The sequence below is a fragment of the Carassius carassius genome, chromosome 3 (genome assembly GCF_963082965.1).
Source record: "Carassius carassius chromosome 3, fCarCar2.1, whole genome shotgun sequence".
NCBI classification, from domain to species: Eukaryota; Metazoa; Chordata; class Actinopteri; order Cypriniformes; family Cyprinidae; genus Carassius; species Carassius carassius.
Window position 1 is genome coordinate 40,384,873 of NC_081757.1, and position 26,024 is coordinate 40,410,896.

A 26,024-nucleotide genomic window follows, 5' to 3' on the forward strand; every position below is an offset into this window, starting at 1 on the left:
TTCAGAAAAGATTCAATAAATGAATCTAAAGTAACAGTAAAGACATTTATTAGAAATGTTTTTGAAGTTTCTGTTCATCAGTTCCTGGAAACAGTTCACAGTTTCAGAAATATTAGGCAGCATTTTTTATCTTTTCTTTTTCTTTTTCTTTTTTTTTTTGCTAATAATAATTCATTGTAATTATTGATAATAACTGAGCACTTAATCAGAAATTCAAATGATTTCTGAAGGATCATGCAACACTGAAGACTGGAGTAATGATGCTGAAAATTCAGCATTGCATCACGGAAATAAAATTCATTTTAAAATGCATTAAAGTAGAAAACAGTTATTTTAAATTGTAAAATTATTTCACAACATTAATGTTTTTACTGTATTTTTAATCAAATAAATTCAACCTTGGTGAACATTAAGCCTTCCCTCCAAACTTTTAACCATGTTTGTGTTTATATAAATAAAGTTTATTGTGGAGAAAATAATGTTGTAAATAGCCTAAATATTAAATACTGCTTTAACAGAAATAACTTTAAAGCAGATACATCCCAATTTCAATAATAATAATAAGAATAATAAACAGTTACTTGAGTTTCAAAAACCAAAAAGACAAAAAGTTGACAGCCATGTCAGCAGCTTCAGATCCAATTGACAAAATAACTATCGAATGGACAATTCCAACAAATGTAAAAACCAATCAAACACACACACAGAAACCTTAAAACATACCCACCAGCTGAACCGCAGCATAACTACACTTTAAAAGTCTCCTGTAAAGCACACAGTACAGCGACTGCGCATCAAAACATCACAGCAAAGCCAAAGGAGATGTACCAAAAGTTGAAGGAGTGTGTGGGAGTGTGCGAGTGAGTGTTTATGTGTCCACGTGTGTGTGTGTGTGTGTGTGTGCTGACGTGTAGGTGTGTGTTCAGGAGTGAGGGAGTGTGAGATTAGTCAGAGCAGCACAGGTGAACCTCAGAGTCTGACACACAGCTCTAGTAAAACAGCAGAGGCCGTACCTGTGCTCCTCTGCTCCAGTGGCATCAAACGCTCCCCAATCCAGCAGTTATCCCACAGCAGGACGTGTGGTCCAGGTTCTCCCCTGACCCAGCTAAGAAGCACAGGGAAGAGGACGAGAGCAAGCCAGAGAGGTGGAGATAGAGGGGGAGAGAGGGGGGGAGTCAGAGGTTTGCCACTGTGACACCATGATGGATCCATGTGAGATTGGTCATAGACTCTCTCTCTCTTTCGTTTTCTCTCTCTCTCTCTCTCCAACACACACACACACACACACACACACACACACACACACACACACACACACACACACACACACATACACACACATGTTAAGGCTGTGCAGAGACAGTCAAGGTACTTTGTCCAGTTCTAGTACATCAGAATCAGACCAGCAATCAGAAAAATGTCACAGACTATGCATTAAAATGAGTCACTGTATGTGATAAGCACAATACTGTATGGTTCATTTGGAGATCAAGAATATAAATTGATAGACTCTCATCTCGTTGGTTTCGCAGGCTAGAGATATTCCAAAATATATTTTTGGGGGACTGTGAAAATGATTCGGGAGCCCAGCAGAATGCAATTAGCATTCATTCACAGTCTCTTCATAGCATCTGCTGCGTATTTTAATGCCGGCTGGATGCAGAGGGGCAGCTGGAATTGGACAGGCGAATAAAAAAGGGTCAAAAGTCTTACACAGAGCAGAGTCAGGCCAGCCACCCAAACAAAAGACATAAAGAAGAGGTTGGGACGCGACCGGCCGCTGGTAGCCAGAGAGGATACACGCGCGTGAATGAAATACATCAACACTATTCACTCTCAGAGAAGGAAGCTGTCACTGGATCTGTACCCTTTCAAAATGACACTTTTGTACCTTATTTACCTCTTAAGGATGCATATTAGTATCTAATTAGTATGTAGGGTGGCACTTTATATTAGGTGTCCTAAACTACTATGCATTAACTTTAAATGACTATGGATTTACTGTGTAACTAGGAAATGTTGTTCTGGAAAATGTACACATTTAGAGCTAATAAATTTGATGTATTTTGGTTTGGTTTTGTGGTAATCATAGGTGTCAGGGTAAGAGGTAAAGTTAACAGTGTAACTACAAATGTTAATTAAATGAAAGCACTTGTAATTACAATTTTGTTTTAAATTCCTTTTAAAAAATGGTTATTGGAGTATGTTTTACAATATGTTTTTACTTCAAAATTTCTATATGTTCCTTGCATTTTTGTATTATGATTTATGAAATTTACTAGTATTTTCTGAGTAAAAAAAAAAACAAAAACAAAAAAACATATAAGGCCATCTAATATATAGTGTGAACAAAACTAGAAGTTTATACTGCTAAAGGCTAGTAAACTTGCTTAGAGTGTTGGCTAAGGCAGAATCGAGGAAACAACCAGCAAAGTTTGTTGTTTGATATTAAATAAAACGATTTCAGTTGGCAGCTGCATATGAAAGGTGCATTTTGGAAAGTGCTTGGAGTGAATTGTGATAAAAAAAGGCATTTTTAAAAGGCAACTGCTTGCCTTGATATAAGTGTCACTCATTTCTCCAGAGCATGCACATTATGCATACCATACCAAATACGGTTCACAAAATAAATACCAAACATTTTGGGTTTTTCTGCTGCCACGTTGATGTGAAAATTGATTTGCATTGCATGAAACATGCATAAAGGGATCGGCCATCCTGCTCGGCCCGGCTTGGAGAAATCATATTTTTATATAAATCAAGCCCTCCCCTCCTCTGACTGGGGACAGACTAGGCCAAGTTGAGTTGGCCCAAGTCTGTTGACCTCTGTATGCAAATGAACCCATATGGCCACGGCACCCAGACAGGCCAGACCTCGTGGATGAACTTGACTCCCAGCAGTGCAGATGGAAGGGAGGACGGAGGGAATGAGGTCCCCTTCACCTTTGTTAAATCGTAATCTCTAAACAAACACACCGAAAGCTCCCCCAGCAGGACAACTGACCTGATGAAATATTTAATGAATATTGTCAAGCATTCAGCTTCCAGATAGGGTTAAGATAACATATTGTACTGTATATTAAAAATAATTATAAACTAATATTTTTTTGTTATTTTTCAAGCTCAAATCATATATATATATATATAGTTGGCCCAGCTAATGCATCTCCTACAGTAAAACAAAATCAGTACATGCTTCTATGAGCTGTAGCTGACTCTTTTAACAGTTCGACTTCTATTTCTATAGCCAATTGATTGAGCATTACCATTTCTCCAGTTAATGTATACAGAAGTGGTCCTTCTCCTCCCACTTATAATGTCTCTGTCCACATCAAGTGCATAGTGTCGAAGCTCTTAAGTTCTGGACTTAATAAAAGTCCTGCATAAAATCCAGGATGTTACTCAAACCCTGATCACATTATGCCCTGCCCTGAGCCCTCATATTCAGCCCCTTCATCCTTCTTCAGCCTCAATCTCCTTCTTTTCCTTTTCTATCTTTATCTCACCTGTCAAAATGCTTCTGAGTGCAACAGCAGGTAAAATATTCCAATTAAATATAAAAAAGGAGAGGCTGCCGTTCTACTTAACTTTGACATTTAGCGCTCAGTGTGGGGGTTCCCCTGCTCGGAGAGATGGGTCAGATTGAGAAGGCAGAGGGGCTGCATCGATCTCTGTGAGAATGTGAGTGATACCTCCTGCCAATTACAGTAATCACATATGCCTGTTTCAGCGGTGAGCAAATGTTATCCACGAGAAGCAACAGGAAGCTCCATGATAACATGCCAACCACTGTTACACTAACACACACAAAGCTTAGCTTGAGCACATGCTGAGTATGCCTGAGAATAAATCTCTGCTTCTTTAAATCCAGACCCTCGGTCCAAGCCTCTAAAATATAAAAGTTTCAAATGGGGTTTTTTGCAGTAATGTCATAGAAAACCATTCAGTGAAATGTTCTAAAAGGAAAGTTCACCCCAAAAAACTGAAAACTGGAACAAATTTGAAGAATTTTTGCATTACATCACCAATGGAACCTCTAAAAGTGAATGGGTGCCGTCAGATAAAAAAACATCATAAGAATCATCAATAATTCAGTAACAATTCCAGTCCATCAGTTAATGTCCTGTGAAGTGAAAAGCTGTGTTTGTAAGAAACAAATCTAACATTAAAACTGTTGCTTGTCAGTGAGTGCTCTATCAATAATATTGCTTTCTCTAGTGAGAAAAAAAATGCACTCATTTGAATCAGATCAATCAAATATGCACAGATCAAGGACCCTTTGTTTCAAAACAGTTCTAAACAAACATGTCACTGTATTTTGATGTAAGAGGACAACAGGGGAAGCTGAAGGAAGCGTTATTATGGGTTATGGACTATGGTATTTTGTAGTTTTTCACTTCACAAGATGTTAATTAAAATGAAAAACTTAATTTTTTTATCATCTGTTTGGACTCTTATTTTGATGGCTCCCATTCAATGAAGAGGGATCCATTGTTGAACAAGTGCTACATTTAATCAAATCTGTTCTGATAGAGGAACAAAGTCTTCTACATCTTGGGTAGTTTGAGGATGGGTAAATGTTCATTTTTGGGTAAGCTATTCCTTTAACAGAACCAATTTAACAATGTAACAAACATTTTAATAACTGAAATAACCTATTTGCACCTTTTGTGAAATGAAAAGGTTCAATAAATGCTAAAAGAACCATAAATGCCATTAAATAACTTTATTTATTTATTTTAAATGAATGTAGGTGCACAATTAGCATCCGATCTGTCACTGCCCCTCATTCCCCCTGGGCCTCTCTAGCCAAGCTAACCTTGTTTATGGCCATTCGGGTCACGGCCGCCCCTTATTGCACCACTATCTACACAACAGCCAGCGAAATGCACTTGCATCTCTCAGACACAAAAACAATGAAAACATAAACCTTGTGTCTTCATCAAACACCAGTCAGAAGAGAGAAAAAAAGGATTGAGGGAAGGGTTTATGAATTATTTCGATTAAAATCTTTCTCCGATTACCCGTTCTTTCCTACTTCCATTCCCTTTTCTTCCCTTTCTTTCTCTTTTTCGGAGGAGAATTCTAAAACATTTATATCCCTCTGTTCCTGAGTAAAGGAGCTCAGGGCAGATATTCCATTAAAAATAAAAGTTGGTGGAGACGAGGAGAGAGAGGCAGTATGAGCCTCGGTGGATTTTAGATTTTAGTCACCTTTAATCAGCCCTACTGTTTCTGGTCTCATGGAAAAAGAGGCAGATGAAACAGGTGCGTAATGATTTTCTTCTTCTACTAGTTTGCTGCAGTCTTTGGATGCTGGCAACTTAAAAGGATCCAAAGAGAAAAGACTTTTCTTTACCTTTTATTATTACTGTCAGTGCACCCGCTCTCTACTTCCCTTTGTTAGAAGGTCTTATCAATTTTCCAACTTATTTAAAAAAATGATGCATTAAGGATGTAAGTGCTATTATCCTTCCATGGGAGTGTAATGGAGGACAGTGGGATTTTTAGCTGACGGCCTCAGCAACACTTTAATGATTGTCTTTGCTGTATCAAAGAAAGTTTGGCTCTGACCGCAAAGATATCATCTGTGTCTTTGGTTAAGCAGGAGAGAATAAGCTCAGGTCTTTCTCTCTCATTTTAAAACAAGAAAAATAACAGAATCTAATGGTTAAGAAGTTCAAATAGAGCTGATAAGAAGCACATAACTTGCAGATGAAAAAAAAAGAAAAGAAAAAAAAATCAACACTCAAAGAGAATAATGTGGTCACTGTAGATTCATTTTTAACACCATTTAGCCTTTTTAAATGTACATGTATCTTTATTTTTAACAGAAAAAGAGTCTCGCACTATTTATTATAGGCAAAAAACTATTGTGTTTGTGTTTTTCCTGTTGGATTTACCCTCCAAAAAATAATTTCACGATAAATTGTTTAAAATTTCGAATTAAAAACACCTAAAAATGTTATTACACTTCCTCATATGGATTTACGAATAAGATATGAATAATGACAGCAAAACATTCAGTTAAAATGCTGGTTAGACTCGCTGATTATCCAAGAAGCACAAGTATAAAGCACTATTTAATAAACATAATCAAAATTAGAGCACAGTGGTGAGCCTCTGATTCTAATGTGACTAAACTTTTGTCTTCTTATATCAAGCATGTCTCAAAATTCCGATCTTGTCAATTAAAAAACTAAATTTAGATATATATCATACACTTTTTGAAATGTCCATTAATTATTTAAGATTCAGAGCATCCATGCAATGCTTTCTGTCTGAAGAAAGCTTCAGTAGGATGCAGTAGTGGCGTTTCATTTGTGAATGAATCACTGCTGTAGAAAAAATCTTGAACGAAACCAGGAAAAATATATTAAATCTGTTTTGTTGTCATTTGCAAGAAAGGGTTTGTTAGAATTTGCAAACATGGAAATTTTAACATATGACATTAAAACATATTTAGGTTGTGATCAATTTTCTTTTTTTTTACGAATCGGTTCAGTGAACAATTCAATGATTCACTTGTACAGAATTGTGGCGCAAAAAAAAAAAAGAAAAAACTCAAGCCACTTGTCACCACCTACTGGCAGATCTGAAACTGAAAGAATGCTTTATCTATTAAGATTCATTTTAATTAATATTTTTTATTTAATCTTTTACAGCTGGTTTTTAATTAAAAAAAACTAATTTAATTGTGCATAATGTTTTTGCATTATACAAAATACTTTTGTGAAGTTGCAAACATTGAGTTAAAATAGTTTGCAAGACTCGATTATTCCTGAGATGTGTCTTCAGAGATATAGCTCCTTTTTTCATAACCTTGTGCTGTTTAGAGTACAGTTCAGCGCTCAGTGAAATGTAAAATGGGATGAAAATTGAGTTTCTTCAAAATTCTGAATCTGGTTTCCTCAATGCATAAAAAAACCTACTGTATCAGCCTCCATCCTCCCTTCCTGCCAAACATTCCCACTGCTATCCATGACACAGATGTTCCTGAAATGTGTTTGAACATGTCTGTCTGCTTGTAGTGTAGCTTAAACAATCTCAATAAAATATTTCTGTCGAGGTTAGGTGGACCCCTGGCTCTTCTGGCTCATTATAGATCTCCATGGAGGACGATGAGTGCTGTTCTGGTCCCACTATGATTTATTAAGGCTGGATAAAGGAGAGGTAACCCTGCCGGGTTTACACCACATACACTCAGGCCATGGGGATGTGTCAGTGGCAAAGGTTCGGCAAAGTGGCCATGCTAGACAGGTCTACATCATCTGTGGTTCTTTTTAAAATGAATTATGAATGGCTAAATGAAATACATAGGAGTTAGCTGCTTTTAAATAATTCCCCCTTCTTTCGTTGCCTTCCGTTCTTTGTAGCTTTCACTCCCCATATTTGTGCAAGTGAGTGTGTTTATGGATGTGCCCTGTGCATCAGCAGCATCGCCCTGAGCTAAATTCAAGGCCATTTGCTCTTCAGAGCACAGCGCTAATGGGCGAGGGGAGGGACAGACAGGCCTTCTGTTTAAAAATGGATGGCTGTGATATGGCCAGATCTGAGCAAACAAACATCAGAGGCTAATTGGTTTGTTTGAAGGACAAGAGGCAAGGCTGCTTCTGTCGTTCTCTCTACCCACACCTGAGGGGATGTTTATACGAGTCAAGACACGGGAGGTCGAGTTCTAGAGAAGCTAGCCACAATGGTGATGCAAACTTGCTGCAGCCTTATCGATGCTTAACCTTTTCCCACGTAAACTCAAGATCAAGACTGCCTGCTGTGATTTTTGTAAAAGAACGTTCAGCATCAGATTCGGAATTTCATTGTGGCACAACAAGCTTATCACATGACAACCAGCAGACACTCACCTCTATTCCTGGAGGCCGCATCTAATACACATGTTGGATGTCTCCCTAATCACACACACTTTATTAAATTCATCAGCTTGCTTCAAGGTCTAAAATAAGTGTACAATAACAATGCAACAGAAGGACTAAACTACCCGTTTGATTTTCAGCTCATTTCCTGAAATACATTCCAATGAGCTTTGGTTGTCACCTCTCACTTGATTAATAAAAACTGAAATATTACTGATTAATCAAAATTGTATTTCTAGATATGCTAATTTAATTTATTTAATAAAAATCTTTATTAGCTAATTTTTTAAATAAGGAAATGCCTAATATTCTGAAGACTCTTGAGCATGTTTTTTTTAATAAATGACTTAGTAAGGTGTTTTATATCATATTAACGTCCTTTAAAAGCAACTGTATGACTGAATTACTGCTATATGTGCAGCCATGTTTATTTGCATTGCAGTGCAATGTGGGAGTCAAAGTCTGAGAATAGTTTACTGGTCTGTTGTCCTTGAAGGGTGAAAATAAGTCACTTGCAGACTTCGAAAAGGCTGGTCAAGAATATCTATACTTAAAAAAAATAAAATAAATAAAAATAAAAAAATAACATGAATAGTCCTGCTGTTGCCTATAGGTATTAATAATATGTCACATTATTAATTTATTAATACCACATGTGAACAAGGTTGATGATGTTTGTTACTTAAAAGAGCATTTTTTTTGTCGAAAAGACCTTCATTTATTTATTTATTTTTGCAGGTCGATGATTAATAGGATTTGCTTGCCTTGAACGAAACAATAGAATAACCATAACATTACTTTAAAGAGATGCTAATTCTAAGGTATAAACTAAACTTTTATCCTGGTACTTGTGATTATTTGAATGTCTGAAACATACAAACAATATTTGAGACCTGAATGCAGGTTTGAGTTTTTCAGTTTCATTACATCAGGTTTTAATCAAACCTGTTTGATCATAGATATCAGGGTCCAGCCATCAGGGTTTGATGATATGTGTCAAAGGGTTAACCAAACACTCTTCACAAGACAGCAACATTCACTCTTGTATGCTGGTGGTTCAGGGTTTGAGCGGTATAGAGAAAGGACTTGACATCTTTTGACCAAGGCAACAGGCTTAACACTGAAGGAATAGAGGATACAAAGATATATATTCCTTTACTCCACAGTTAATTTTCAAATCTCTAACATCCTATGGCTGTCTATTTTTTTCTGGAGCCTTCTCTTTTCACTTTTTTTGCTTTCATTCTTTTCTTTTAAGACGAAACGGGAGCTGGGTGCTGATAGTGATAGATGGCTCAGCGCTCTAACACTTTATCCAATTCAGTGCAGATTTCATCCAATAAAGAATCACTTGTGCACTCTCAAACTAAATGGAAGTCAGGCAGTGGAGAGAAAGGGGCTGCGGTTTGTTTCTGAGCTGCGAAAATCAAATTTTCTTATAGCTGCCGCGGCAGTGGCTCGCGGAAAAAGCAGAAACAGCCATGACTGGCCGGGGCCACAGCCGTCTGCACACACAATTTAATCCATCACAGAGCTCCTGACACCACATCAATCAAGCTTTCATCAGCATGGACCCCAAAAAACTGTATTTTCATTCACCCACTCCTAACTGGGGCAAAGCCAAGCCCTTACCGGCCAATAGCAGAGACCGGGAGGCCCCTGAACAGACAGGACTGGATAGCACCACCTACGACGCTCACACACAGACACACCCTCGACAGGCCAGTCGGGCTTCACACGCACACACTGGGAAATTCCTCATGGTTTCAACAGCATAGACGAGGCTACATGTTTCAGCTGCTCTTCAGCGAGTTTGAAATAACAGGGCTTTATTTTTAAAGTATTAAATGTAGCAGGATGATGTCTTTAGATCGGAGATATCCATATGTGTCTCAGCCAAATTAATCAAAAACAAGAAAAACTCTTTTGGCGTGGTAAACAAGGATTTGCATTCATGTACTATGGAGCCCCTAAGGAGACATGCTGAAGGGAAAAAAAATATGGGAGAAATGTATATTTAAATGCTATTTTTACAAACGAATGCAAAGTTTATGTTGGAAAAACATAATTTTTGCAAGCAAAAACAAAGTTCTATGTGAACTGCAAAAGGTTTGGGAGAGAACATGAAAACATTGAAGTATAATTTTCCCTCCCATCTAATATATATCTATTTTTTTTTTACCATAACCATGTCCCTCAGAGGCTTTGTGAAATACATATGCACAAAAAGACAGTCTGGCACTGTGTAAATCAATATATGGAATTACAGATGGCTAATACAAACGTTTTTATGTATTACATTTTCACTGAGCTCCTTTGAGATGATTAGTCAAATACAGAAAGAAGAAGAGGTCAAAAACTTTTTCCTAAACATGTCTTTCTGTTATGTCCATTAAGACATAGAAAAGGCTACATTTTGGTTTGTAAGATGTAAAGTAGTCAGATATTTCGAATTTGGCTTTAGCTTCACTGTGATTGTTTCCTCTTCAGTAAAGCTAAAACATTGTTCTCATACTCATGCGGTAACAAACCCAACACACTCGCAGACCCCCACCCCCCCCCCCCCCCCCCACACACACACACACACAAACATATTAAATGTAGCGTCCTTCATCATCCTTCGCCGTATGACACTCCATCATCCCGCCCGCCCTCCCCCCACCTAACCTGACCCCTCCCATGGCTGTCCTTTGTTCCGGGAACATGTCCCTCTTCGCCCCCTCAGCATCCCACAGGCTGTGGCTCTAGTGGCCTATGATTTATAATTCATAGGGGCCGCTTTTATACGGGACCTTGGTCTACCTGATATCTCTCAACTGGTCCTGTCCCAGAACAGGGCAGCGGTGGGGGCTTTCTTCATTACACCATGACAGACTTCCTCCTAAACTCGGCGTGCCACTACTGTCCTGCATGCATATGGGTTTTAATGATCTCCCTGCTGTAAGCCAGACCAGTGATATCATCCATCGGTCTGAAAGCAAAGACCCTTGATTGTTGTCTGCTGCGATAAATGCAGCACAAGCATTAGCCTCACTCCTGTAAAGCATGCGGGCCCCTGGCCTGGACCGCCATGAGTGTGTGCGCACGACAGTGAGAGAGCGAGAGCGGCGCTGTGAAGTTGACCCCAGCGTGGGCTCTGGGTGTCAGGCTGTGGGCCAGGCCTGATTCTGCTGAAGGCTCAGCTCCATGCTCCGCTGGCCTCCTGAACCCTGCCCGTGCTCCAGCGCTGCCCCTGCACTGTACTCCTGCACTTTCCCCCCTCCTTCACCTCCCCATGGGGGGGCTTCATCACGGCAGGGCTTGTCTGATTGCCAGCGGCGGGTTAAACGACAAAGAGAGGGCAGCTCAGCCCAGATCAGAGGCATGTATTATTGTTGTTGTTGCTAAGTGCTCCGGACTAATTATTCCTCCCTGATTTGCAAATGGAGCCTGGGCTCATTTCCATATCAATGGCCAGAGAAAGGCAGAGAGGGGAGAAGATGAGTCAAGTTGAGGGGGGGGGTTAAGCGTGCGGCTAAGCCTCGTTCTGACAACAAACAGACAACAAACCCCCCTTTCTTCTTGGATGGGCTAATAAAGACACTAAACAGAATGGTGGTCGGTGGAGTCATTTGGAAAAGGGGGTGTGATGAGATGAGGGCTCTCTGTCAAATTATTGGGCAGGCATTGGATTAGTTCAGTTGTAGCGTGGCCCCGCACTCCACTGAGATCATTTAGGCAATTACCAAGAACAAAGACAGTGGCAGTGTTGAACAGCTCCACTTCAAAGGCTTGCGCCAGGCGAACAGTTACAGCACACTGGTCAATTTCCATACAAACTGCACCCCCCTCCCTCTCTCAACATGCCTCAAGGCATTCTAGCAGTGCTAATGAACACTAGCTGCCTCTGCTGCCAAACAACACATGGACGCGCTCGCACTTCTAACTCCGTTGAGAAGTTCATGACGCGCTATCCACTTGTGTTTCCAACACAAAGAGGACGAGCGAGCCTTGACAACAACTACTAGACTCTTTATTGCCCAATTGTTGGCTGGGCGTTGGCCCCTTTTGTCCCCTTTTCCTGCCTGTAAAAACTGCAAAGCTTGTGAAAATTGTATGTTTTTCTGACAATCACTTCACCTTCAAATCGACATCAAATCAACGGCTTTTGAGAAGAAGCTATTTATTTTGCTTTCTAAAGGCTGCAGTGGTTTCTCGTAACTGGTGTAATCATTGTCATTGTTTAGGAATATATTTTCTTATACATAACACCAGCTAGATGCCGAAATTGCGCTTTTATTTTGTAACGCCACCTGAAATGGTTGAAACTGATATAATCACGCAAGCGGAAGCTCTCTTTCATAAACAAACTGAGGAATAGAGCACATTTTTATTATTTTAAGATTTGTGAACGAACTCCATCGCACACCTGTAAGTAATAAGTGCATAGAAAAATAAGACCAGGTAGGTCGTTTCAACATATAAGGAACTCCCGCACACTATCTTAACTTGCAAAATAAATTTTAATCGCACAACGTTTCGGTCACACGACCTTCATCAGGAGTATACAAATGTTCAAATTCATCTCTTTTAAGATAAACACATGACCAATTAACAGAGGTCCATCTGCAAATAATTAAGCTCATTGGGAATACATAATTTGCACCACATCAAAAACAGTTACAAATTATTATAGTTAGAACAATCAGTCAAGATCCCCCTATAGGTTAACAAAATCATCCAAAAAACACATAATCAACACATCGTCATCGAACAGCATCAAATTGTAATTCTAAACAGTTACAACAATCAGTCAGGCCCCATAGTCACTCAAACTCATTGTGAATACATAGTAGAAACAATACCTCATTCAAAACAATTGCATGACTATAACATTACATTAAATAATGCTTCAAATTATTTTAAGATTCAAAATGTGATTATTCCCTGCGTCAAACAATATCAATACCAAACGGATTTCTTGATACTGATTCCTTAATGAACATGAATTAAGAAGGGACCTGGCACTTACCTCTGAAATATTCACATCACATTAGACAGCTTTAATTTTACATACAACAAAAATGTATTTGTTTAAGTTTAATTTTTTGGCATATTAATTCAAGTTGGACAGAATTACAATTTAGAAAAAGATGTACACTTTAGCATACCTTTACAGGGAGTACATGTTATAGAAATAATATGCTTGAAAATAATAATGTATAAATGCAAAATTAATGTTTTCGCACAAAATTGCATATTTTTTAGACTTATTACAAAGTGATCTTTTTTAAAGAAACTTTATTTAATACACTTAACTGACCTTTTCTTTTATTAATATTAAATTATCTGCATATAGGGTTTTTTTAATTAAATTTTAAGAGTTGAAGTACACTAAATGCACATTTAATACAATTAAGCAGACTTCTCTCTAATAAGCTAAAACAAATGCATGCAATTTTCCTTCATGTTGTTAATTTACTTTTCTAGTTTAATAACAGTAAAAAATTATAATAAATAATAATAACATTAATAAAATACAAAATATAAATACAAAATAATTCAGTCGGGCTGAGCAAACTTTGATTTTAAGTGCCCAAAAGTGGAAGACCTAGGGTGGAACAAGCAGCATAAGTCAAAAAAGTATCATGTGCAGTGTTTAAAAGAATAAGGGGAATTTAAAAAAAGTGTTGACCGGATGCTAGTCTCAAAACTGCCACAGTTTGGCCTTCCAACTGTGTGCCAAAGTGAAGCTGTAGCACTGAAGAGTTTACCCCTCCAGCATTCAGTGCTAATGTATTCAACAGTTTTATCGCCACGCTAATATCAACCTCGATTTACTCGAAAAAAAGCACAGCTTCTGTAATCATACCCTATCTGGTAAGTGTTCTCGCTACAATCTGGGACAAGCTGGAGTTATGAGAGCAAGGAACGAAGTCTTTAATCGTGTTTTCGCACTACGGCTATGAGAGTCTTGAGATGTTTATTGTTTATCGCCGCTTGGAAAATAGGACCAACAGTCACTCACACTGTTCTTAATAATGATCATCACCATTAGAGAGCTTCCGTAGTCGCTGGCCATTGCACCTGAGCGAGGCAACTCCTTAAAGTTGTAGCTGTGTGGATATTAAAAATTCAGCATCTGTTTGTCGGCTGTGACCCTTGTGTTTGTCAGGCTTCGGCAAGGCCTGACAAAGGGATCGCGGATGGCTTGACAGGATCAGTCATTGCAGATGGCACATTCTTCGGTGCAGCGGCAGGCCGCGTGGAACTGTTGCCTGACGCCTCCAATAGACCGACAGGCCTTTGAGTTTGAGACAAACCCGGAATGTCACTGCCAGTTTGGGGGGAATCGCTGGGTCTGACAGCCCTCCGCCATCATTCCAGCACTCCCTCTTCCCTCACGGCTGCGCCAGAGCAGGCCAAATTGGTCGATTCCAACCCCTACTGGATGCTGCTTTTAAAGATCCAAGACAAACATACAAGAAACCAGATCCCCCACTTAGGATTGGGTTTCGACAAAATATAGAGCCTTATCATATGCAATAAATAATTCAGACGCAGCAAAATCTGACTTTGTAAAATGTTTATTGATACGGCATAGGCGGTGTCAGACCGGTGACATGGATATTGATAACGCCATCTGAGCTCACGGGTTGGAGGGGTGAACGAAAGACGCTCCACGAAGAAAGAAAGATGGCGAATAATGCATAAATAAAAATATTTCTTACAAACACAGAGACTCGTGTCATAAATGTAACCGATTTAGGGTGATTCAAGAGCCTAGAGAGAAAGTAGGAGACGGAGAGATGAAATGAGGCGAAGGCGGCTGATAAAACAATGACATGAAGACAAGAACGATAAAGTCGTTGCTGAAAGACTGGAGATGAAAGGCAGAGAAATAAAAGCGTGGATGTCATTAGAAGTCATCTTTTCATTCCCTCACAAAAGCAGTTAATATGAGCTTGAACATACAGATATATTAAAGCAGAATATTCTCATTATTATTAATACTAATAAGGAGAGATCACACTTGGCGCATGCTAATAGTCGCAGGACTCATAATGGTAATGTCATGAGATTCAGCTTCTCCTTCTCATCACCGCATCCGTTTTATTCCCATCTTCCCATTCATCTGACAGTAGTCATATTCCTCTAAATCTAAAACTGGGGCCCTTTAGCACTGATAATATAAAATAATGTATTCTTTACATTTATTAAATACACACTTGGAAATATAATATAGCGCCTCGCCTCCTCTTCCTCCCTCTCGACCCCCTCCCTCCCCGTTTCCGTTCCCAGGTTGTGCGGTGACGAAAAGAGGCTGCCGGTGTCAGGGAAATCGGCCGGTGAGTATTTGTTTGAGATGCAAAACTGTTTAAATCTTTAATAAAACGACAAGGATGGAATATCAGACATCATCTGCCAGGCGTGAGGGACAGGGCATTTATATTGTGTCATTTGAAGACCTAGGAGATCTGTGTGTGTGCGTGTTTGTTATGGCCTTATAGGGTTGAAAATTGTTCCATGATGACATTATTCTTATTTGAAATATTCCTCTCGTCTCTCTCTCCATCCAATGGGGCTGCACCAGAGGCCATTTTAATTCCCAGCCCTCCTGGCAGCAATCCTTCAAACATTTCCAAGACAAATTTCCATCCCTCTTAACGCGTTATTAATGCCACTTGGCTTTATTTCTAAATAAGTTATGTTCAGGAGGTGAGAGAGATTCAAAGATGGTGCCATATCACTTAGAAAAGGAAAATGCACTGGGAAATGAGACCATTCTCTTAAGTTACTATAGAAGCATCATTATGGTGCATCTGCTTTTTGCGTGACCGGCTTTATAAGTCGCCCGTTCCCTGCTCATATTGGAACAGTTTGATGAAAAATTACAACAGCCATTACGTCTGCTTATCATAATAGCCTGCTTGCAATAGACAACAGCCTTCGCATGTGAACAATTCCTAATGTTCCTGCAATCCAGGCATTTAGAGCAAATGAGCAGGGTCATCAGCGGCATGCAGCAGCTTTGGCTGTCACGTGGTAATATCGAGAACGGGCTGTTGTTCCAGACACGGCCGTGGAAAAACTGCAGCATCCCCTAATGGTTTACAACAGGTATGGTGAATTCGCCTGGGCTACGAGAGCAGAGCAGGTGCGTGCTTTCGCTGTCTCTCATCTTTGTAACACGGCAGTCAATGCCAGCCCAACAGCAGTGAATGTGGACTACTGGGAGCGATATCAAGCAGGCCGCCACAAGCGCGGCATTCTGCGAGTGAACGAGCAGACACACACGGGTTTGTTTAGCAAGCAGCAGCTTTGTTTTTAGGGGCGCAGAGCTACAGCAACGGGGTTGACGGAAGACAGAAGTCTGTCAAAAACAAGCGATGGCTTTGAATGAATGAAGGCTGGGGGTCTTTAAAAACAATAGTGGAAATAGCAAACCAATGAGAAAAACACACACGCATGCAGAGCTGGAATAGACAAACACACATAGTATGTGTTCCAGCAACAACCAGTACAAACAAAAAGGAACAAAATTACTGAATATAAAACCGTGTTTGGGAAAAGTGGGTTATTTTTGAGCAGCAATACGCTCTTTTCCTACCACACTAAGCTTGATGTTATTCAGATTAGCATTGAAAGGGGAAGAGGTGCTGCTAAACCTCAGAATAGCTGGCTGAGATGGATCAGACTGGTGTTAGTTCTCCAACTTATTGGCATAAATCAACAGGAAGATGGAAACAATTTTGAGTTAATTTTTGTGCTTGTGAAATCATCACCAATGACACTGTGCTATTATAATGCATGGAATGTAATATGTGTAATAACAATAAAAAAATAATCATCAGGACATGCTTAGATACTCACCATATCTCTGGTAATCATCTGCATGCAGTAAACTGCGTGCATTCAATAAAGCACAATAAAAATGGTGAAGCTACTGAACAAATCTATGAATTTATCCAAAAATGCATTAAAATTAATTCTTGACTGCACAATATTTGGGGAGCATAACATCTACATTTATAGGGTAATAGAACTGTCCTGATACAATCATGAAGTGAAAAACCATACTTATTTATTATTATTATTATTTTTAATAAATTCTATATCTGTGTGCGTGTGTGTGTTTTCGATAAACGGTGTTCTTTTTAACTTTTAAATCATAAAATACTCTAATTCTGAAAATAAAAAAGTATGGTTTCCAAAAAAATATTAAGCAGCACAACTGTTTTCAACACTGATAATCAGAAATGTTTCTTGAACAGCAAATCAGCATATTCAAAATATTTCTAATGATTTCTAAGGATTATATGGTACTGGAAACTGGAGCAATGAAAATTCAAGATTAAATTACATATAAAATATATTGAAATAGAAAACAATTATTTTTAAATTGCAATATATATATATATATATATATATATATATATATATATATATATATATATATATATATATATATATATATATATATATATATATATATATATATATATATATATATATATATGTGTGTGTGTGTGTGTGTGTGTGTGTGTGTGTGTTTGTTTGTTTTTACCTTAGTAACCTTAAGAGATGTCTTTTCAAAACTCTTTTCACTTGTGAAATAATCAACAACGACACTATGCTATTATAATGCAGCGAATGTAATATTTATAATAGGTGTGTGTCAGTCTCACTGGAAAATATGTCCATCAGGACATGTTGAGATCCTCATCATATCTAAGGTAATAATCTGCATGCAACAAATTGTGTACAATCAATAAAGCACTATAAAAAAGTGTTTTTTTTTTCAGGAATCCTTAATCAAACATTATCACTGACATATTGGTCACATCTTTCATATAAGAAAGCACTTAAGAGCAAAAATATCTCCTCTGTACCATATGACAAAGCTGCAATAGAGACGGACTGCCTGTGAATACACTCACTGTGCCACCATCAGTCTGAGACGCTCAACGTCCATCACTCTGACGCGCAAGAAATCAGATACTAGATATACAGCTTCAGCATAGCTCATGCACACGGGGCCTCAACACCAGCTCTTCGGCTAGGCTTGTCATCTAAATATTGCATGAATAACACAGGCAGGGCATAGAATGCAGTTAGATGCTCCTGATAGAAACAGATGTTCCTCCGTGCCCTCAATGCATTTAAAATAAGCTTTACTTGACCACTAGCCCAAATCTACAAATACTCATCCTGTCAGTCAAGAAGCCGCAGAGAAGAGAAGCCATATTGTTGAGCGTAAGCTACTGTGAGCTTTATAAAATCGGGTTACAGAGTAAGATGTGTTATATCTCAGTTATTTCTCATACTGAGCACAAATAGAGACTTTTGCTAAAGTGTGTAATTTTTTTTGTATGCTTTTATACCAGCTTAATACACAGAGTATTAAATATCAACTGTAAGTATAAACCATTTTAAATTCCCTCGGAAAGTGTCAGTGAATGGATGCTTTTTCTGGTTTTATGTATTACAAATACATTACAATGTAATTACTATGTATATAAAGTATAGCTCGATGGATTATTTTTTCCAGATATCTATATTTTTCTTTTTATCTTAAATAAAAAAAAATGTAAATGTGCCAAACCACAGCAGTAGTAACTCATCCAATAGTGTGAGTTTGAATAGCGAGACCATCTTTGTGTTTGACCAATGGCAGTCAAAGGAAAGTTATTTGAAAACAGTCATTATTTTTGCAATTGTGTTCGGTGAAGAAATTACACACTTCATCTTCTTCATTCTCATATTTTTCATCTGTGCTAAAAAAAAAAAAAGACTCACGTGTATCTCCTTCAAAAGAGATCTCAACAATGTGACACACAGCACTCTTTCTGCATGGCAGGATTGCAGAAAAAAAAAATATAACAAAGCAGAAAGAATGATTTGATTGTAAAATCTGCAGAATTATTACAGCAGTGTGAATTGGCAATAGAGCAATGCTTTGATATTAATAAACAACCAGATGTCCAACCGACACAGCCAAAGAACCAAAAATAATCAAAACAACAACAAAAACCCAACACTAATCTGGTCAGGAACTGGCAATGCTTTAAAAACGTCTTTTCTGCCGATAGGCCTGGCAGAACGTATTTGAGTGTAAAGTAATTTGCCATTCAAGTATTCTCTCTGATGAGAAAGGGCCCGGCGGTGAGAGGTTTCGCCGTGCTTGTCGCTGGCCTGAAGACAAGCTGTCTGCCTGCTGAAATCTCACAAGCTCAAACAGTCAAGTGGAGATAAAGACAAAGGAGGCTTTGCAATTCTCTGCTACATTTCTCGGAGAACTCAGCAAATTCCAAAAGATCAGAAGGCATTACGTCACTTTGCCTCAGAGCAGTCTCTACATTATGAAGTTTAATCCCCTCTGATCTGCATCAATAATTACTATGGCAGAAGCAACTGTTCGACTTCCATTACCGCTAATTATAACTCTGCCATTGATAATCCTTTTAATAATCATCAGATAGGCCCGGCATTGTAGGCTGGCTATGGATAATGAATGCTCAGGGTGAGTGAATGATAACGGTACTGTTCACCTTCTCGCAGAAAAATATTCAAGTGTGTTTAAGGAAAGTTCATGGTGGCATCAACGCGCAGCTTGAAAATGCATTTGCGTATGTGCGTTTAGCCACGGCACATCTCACCTACACATTCGCCCATGCTGTTTATTTGCACATATGAAATCGCACAAAGACAACAGACGGTGTGTGCCGAGCTTAAAGACAGCCTGTTGAGGGAAGCCATGTCAACACATTTTCACTAGAGACAGACTGAGCGTAAGACAAAGTGAACGTAGGAGGAAGAGATGGATAAGTGGAAAGAAAGAAAGAAAGAAAGAAAGAAAGAAAGAAAGAAAGAAAGAAAGAAAGAAAGGGTCTCGGCCAGGCCCATCCCTCTCCAGAGCCGCATAAATTGATCTATTAAGTCCCCTCCATCTCTCCCTGTTCCCTCCCATCCTTTCTCTCATATCCATCTCTTTCTATCTGGGAGCTGCTGGGAAAATCTGATTACTTTATACATGAGGCTGGACTGAAGGTGGTGGGCAGACACAGATAAAAAGGTGGAGGAGAGATTGGGTGAGGAGGTGAGCTGAAAGATGCAAATCAGCTGCTGGAGAGAGAGATGGAGTGAAATCAAAACATCACAGCCACAGCCGAGCAAAGTGGCCACCAAAACATGAAAACATTCGCACAACGATTGCATGGATACTGTGGCTCTGTTTTCTACAACCTGCTCTACAACAGTCAGACAACCTAATAAATATTTAAAAGCAAACACTATGAAGGAAAAAGAAAACTTCATTAAAATGAGCTAAAGCAACACAATTAATTCAATCCCCTTCAATTTGTGTTGGGATTACACAGTAAAAATAAATCTGTAAAATAACAGAAAATGTACTGGCAGCTCATTACACTATCCATTAATTGTACAGACATTTCTTTTAACTCTAAAACACAATGCAATGAAGTGTAAAATTCTAAATACTGGTAAAACACCTGTTATAAATAAATACGGCAAAATTCCTTCAAATTACACAGTATATTGTGCTCTTTTTTTTTTTTTACAGATTTTTTTATTGTGTACATCAGTGAAAGAAATGAACTTTTCCATTAAGAAGCAATAACTGCCAGCATGAATTGATTCCAATGGACCTTTATAAATGTATACATCATCTTTTATGCCAAATTCTTTAATTTAATAAATAAATTAAATTTGAATTATAAGACACTATAGCTCAAATCAGTATCAGCAAAGTCCATTTTTGCACTGAAGCGGTGGAACAGAAGCTACATGTTGTACTGCAAAACTGTATGGTATTGAAGTTTTCATATAGTATTGCAAATACCTTTTCTGCTACTGAAGTGGGATACAGGTAAGGTTAGGGACAGGTTTGGTGGTATGGGTTAGTTTAAGTGTAAGAACGTAAAAAAAATATAATTACATGCATTATTTTTTTTAATAAGTATAAAGCAAAAACATGTATGTACAAAATAAGTGCATTGTATCAAATTATTAATTTAAATGTAAAAACAAAATCTAAAGTGGGACAAAATTTTCTTTCACTCTTCCTTTAATTCTTGTAAGAAAAAAGCAATGTAAGCAAAGCAAACTAAGCATCAGTTGTCTCATGCTACTAAATTCACTGCGGTCCAGCCGCTCTGTCCTGCAGCCTTTCTGCACCGCACCATTTTAACTGCACCTGTCATTTGCGCTCCAGTCATTCGCCACTTTCTCTCCCTGTGCTCATAGGGACCGCTAACTAGAGCTGTCCGTCAGGCAGGCCAGCGCTGGGCCGGGGTGGGTGCGTGGTGTGTGTGTGTGGGGGGGGGTTAATGAGCCAGAGGCTGGGTTAGTGAGTGCTAACGCTGAGGAGGGAGTCCATCTTACCAGCCTCCGCCGTGGACGAGAGGCCCTGCCTTGAAATGGCGCTGTGCACGCTCTCTTTCTCTCACACTTCTCCTAATGTCGTTTCCCTTAATCTCACCCTTTCTCACTGAAGGAGGGAATGTGTTATCTACCACCTGGTGAGAATAGAACAATGGGAAAAAAATAGGCACCTGCAGTTATAGCTAAAACAAATACACAAACTTTTATGCGCTCACACACACACACGAACGTAAACACTGAGCATATTCTGACTCGTGTGAGCAGTCTTGCTGCCGCTGTTGCTTTATTATTTCATTAAGTATAAATCCTGTCAGTGATCTCCCACCCCCAGCCCAGCCGGGGCCTTCTTGCTCTAGAGTCAGCAGGTTAAATTATAATTTAATTACCAGGCCTTAGCTGAATAAGCTGCCTGGGAGCACTCGCCCCCCAGAATAATTTGAGAATATGGCATCTCTCTATCTCTCTCTCTCGGTCTCGATCTAACTATCTATTTTTCTATATCTCTGTCTCTCTCTCTCATCCTCTCTGATCCATGAGGTCCGGGACCCCAGAGGCCTCTCTCAATATCCCACCTAATTACGTCTCGCAAATCAGCCACATATTACTACAGGAATAGCAGTAATTAAGTTGGATGGGGGAAAAAATTTAATTGTTCACAAAAATGTTTTGCGTAGTTCCCTCCGTCAAGGGTTTGTGGGTGGCCATGACAAGGGTTTTTAAAGACACAGGCGTTCTCTGAATAAATCATTCCTCTTTTATTTATTTTTTTCACTGTGATACAGGGCTGAAATTTTAGATGGTATCGTAAGCAATCCAGTCCTTTCTTTAGCCATCAAGAATATCCCCCCCAAAAAAAACATCTAGAACTGACACAAAATGCTCAGCTTCATGAGCCCCATTGTCTTCGAGACTAAACAATAAATGAGCAAGCGTGGGCATTTTAGTGTGTGCAGCACATTTGTTATTGGAGATAGAGATGTTTTAAATTATATTCTTTTAACTCATTACTGTTTTGGCCTTCAGTTTCTCACAGGAAGGTGTATTGTTATTACATTCCCTCTTTGTAGAATTAAACATTGTTCATGCTAGCTCAAGCTCCATCCTCCATTCAATTTCAAGGTCCGTCTTTGAAGATTCAAACCTCAGCGTAGTGGAACAGCCAACACGTTTCAGCATAAATATAATAATGAAGCAAAAACAGAATCATCTGGCTTTGAAAAGATAAGAGACAAACTCAATTTCACTAGGCTCCATGTGCAAAGGGGAATCAGGGAAAGGAAAGGGACCTTTAAACTGTACATATTCAAATTTTTGTCATAAACACTTTCAATGAAGAGCGCGCTCCAAGAGCTAGACAAACGCACAGCACCTGTTGAAGACACGGTTCGCTTGAGAATTTGCAATTTAGAAAGTATTCGCTGCGTCATTTTGCGCTCGCTCGAATATTGATGCTACGCTAGCATCCTGAAATTCGTCAGACCTGGCAGAACTTTTAGTAGCACTTCAAAGAGCATGTAAATCTTTTCATTTTTTTTCTTGGGAAAAAAAAGTTTGTCTTCATTCCAAGTTTAAGATATTGTCTCCACATCTCCAGCGCCACAAAATCATGCTTTTAATCTTGCTAGCACGAGGCTGGCAGCAATAATTTCTTGGAAATCGTTCGGGAAAAAAAAGCAAAGCAGAGCCGACTGCAATTGAACATTTGGGCTCTGACATTCATTTGGAATGACAATGTCAATTAAGATAATTTTTATTGTAAACAGAGAAGGATATATTTTTCCCCTTGGCCTGCATTTATTAGCATGTAAATCCAGTGCAGCTAGCTCACTTTTATAAGCTCCTGCCAAGTGCTCTTGAGCCAAGGATGCCTGATGAGGGGAATTATTTTCAAAGAAATGTATAAATCATTAAAAGATGTGGCACATGAGGTAAAAATACCACGTAAGGCGCCTTCTTCAGGAAGAATGGTGTAATTTTCTTTGTGCTAATTTGACACCATAAAATTGTACATCGCAGCCCAAAAGGAGCACATTATACGCAGGGCCCTTGGGAAATGTAATTTGAAGAAATCAAGGATCTAATTCAGTATATAATACCAAAAAAAAGTAGAAAAGTACTCATTTGCTATTCATACTGTCTTCCGAGAATAAGCGCTCCCTTGGCTTTAACACAGCCGTGTCAGAGCGAAATGCGCTGTTAAAAACCTTTCTCCACATGAAAGAGGCCCTTTAAACACTTAGATTTTTTTTTTTTCATTTTGAGACAAAGATAAGTAAATACAGGAGAGATAATGAATGGAGGGGAAAATGAGCATTGTTGCTCTGCCCTGTTCGAGCTCAGAGACAATTGCAGCATTTTGGGTGAAATTGCAAGGGGACTATGTTACCCCTCAACCCCCCTCCCGGCCCTCTAATCCTCCAGTGAGGAGACAGGGCTCTCTCTGTCCATGCAGACCCCCCACCCGGAGGGACCCTACCAAGGCAAATTAGACCAGAGGGATGCCCTTTGTTTCGGAGCACTCTGTGAGGGGGAAAAAAAATCCAAATTATTTCTCGAGCTAGAGCAATTTGACATGCTGTGATAACTACTCTGTAAGAAACTTCTTTGACAGTATTGAAAGAGAAGATTTTCAAGCCATAAAATACCCCCTTGCTTTAAGAACCTTCGGCGCTCACAAAAGACCCCCAAACTCATTAGGCTGTTTAATTACGCCACCTTTTCTTTTTGCTCACTCCATCTCTCGTCTTGATCAAAACAGGGGTGCAAAGACTGGCCCCATTTGAGGCAGTTATGAGGCACTCATTAGAACTCTTTTAGGGTCCCTCTTTCATGCTCTCCTCTGGTTTTTTGCTCTTTGCTTTGCGTCTTGTTCATCGCGTGTGAGGACACCCCACCGCAGTGATGTGACGTTGTACTCCAGGGAAGGAGAGTTGTTTGACTACACTTCACTAGCTGCTCTCCAGTAGTGCTGTTTGGACAAGGGCCTGGTCAGTGTTTGAATGTGTAATCAAAGAGCAAACAGACCGGTCCCCAACAAAAAGAGAGAGAAAAAAAAACTCTGTTACTTGACAGATGGAGAAATGCATTTTATATGCAAATGGGAGCCACTCGTGCTTTAGTGCCAGTGATTGATCTGGGGCTTTACAAATGTAAAACTCATAATTAATAGAGCAAATTATCTTCAGAATAGTGAAATCTCATCTCGGCAGTATTTTGTGAAAACAGTTGATCTGCCCTTGTCAAGTTCTCTTATTAATCTAATTCAAGGACTTCATTGTAGTCGATGTTAGCAAATATTAAATATTAGAATGATCTAAGAAATGCTGGGATTCATTTATTTTTCTCTATTCCGTCTTTTGCTTTTACAAAAGGATGCTTTTGCTTCACTAAATGGTCTCAAAACATTACAGTTATCAGGGGTACATGTAAAACACAAGTATTTTTTTTTTAATCTGATTTTCTTCACTGTGTCATGCCATCACCTCTGGGAAATAACAGAGAATGTTGGTACAGTATAGAGCCTGCACTGGGCCATTTTGACTTCTGGCTCTAGTCCTTGTAATATTATCATATTAATGGGGAAATTACAGAAATGTGTGATGTTGGGAAGTTTGGGGTCAGTAAGATGTATTTAAATTATAATTTAAACTTTTATTCAGCAAAGATGTGTTACATTGATCAAAAGTGAGGTTAAAGACAAATATAATGTTGCAAAAGATTTTCATCTCAAATTAATATTCTTTTGAACTTTCTATTCATCAATGGATCCTGAAAGAAATCATTGTCTTCACAAAAATATTAACCATCACCACTGTTTTAAATAAGACAATTTTCTTAAACCCCAAATTACAGTAGCATATTAGACAATTTTTGAAGGATCCGAACACTGGAGTAATTCAGCTTTACCATCACAACAACAAATTCTATTCAAGTAGAAAACAGTTATTTTAAATGGTAGTATTTCACAATATTGCTGTTTTTACTTAATTTTAATCAAATAAATGCAGTCAAATAAATTAGACTTCCTTCAAAAGCATTAAAACATCTGATTCCAGTTTAGCGATAGCATACATTTACTGCTGTTTGCACGGTAACCAACTTATACTTTTGCTCCAACACATGCACCATTCTCACCTTAACCACACTGTTAGCAATTGATGTAATTTTACAGTACATTTTACAACAATACACTGTATTCATGTTTTTATTGTAAATGCAAATGCATGATGGGACATTGATGGACAGTCCTGTAATATTATTGTAACTACACTGTAGAAGCATTGTTTTACAGACACCACAAAGCATTGTGGGATAGCATTAAAACTGGTACTTTCATATTCTTTCTAACATAAAAAAGTCCAGTTTCCATATTAGTATAATGTTATTTTAAGGTTAGTAAAATGTTCCTGCAACATTCTCTCAGTCATTCAAACACCTGCTTTGAACAAGCAAGAAAGAAAGAGAAATAAGAACACAAACTACAACTTTCTTCAGCCACAACTCCACAAACAGCATTACCAGCTTCACTTATAGTAATACTAACCAGAATGATTTTATTTCTGTCATGCATCTACAGAAGTTCTTATTGAAAATTCACAGAGGTTAAGATGTTGATGTCTTATTAGGGCCCGACCACCGATGGTGTGAGGACTCTATTGTATCTGATCTGTTTATTTTTGAGGGCTTAAACATGCTCAAAAAGTTATGAAACTTTGCACACGCGTCAAACCTGGTGAAAATTTTCGTCTAATATAGGATTCAGGAGAGGGT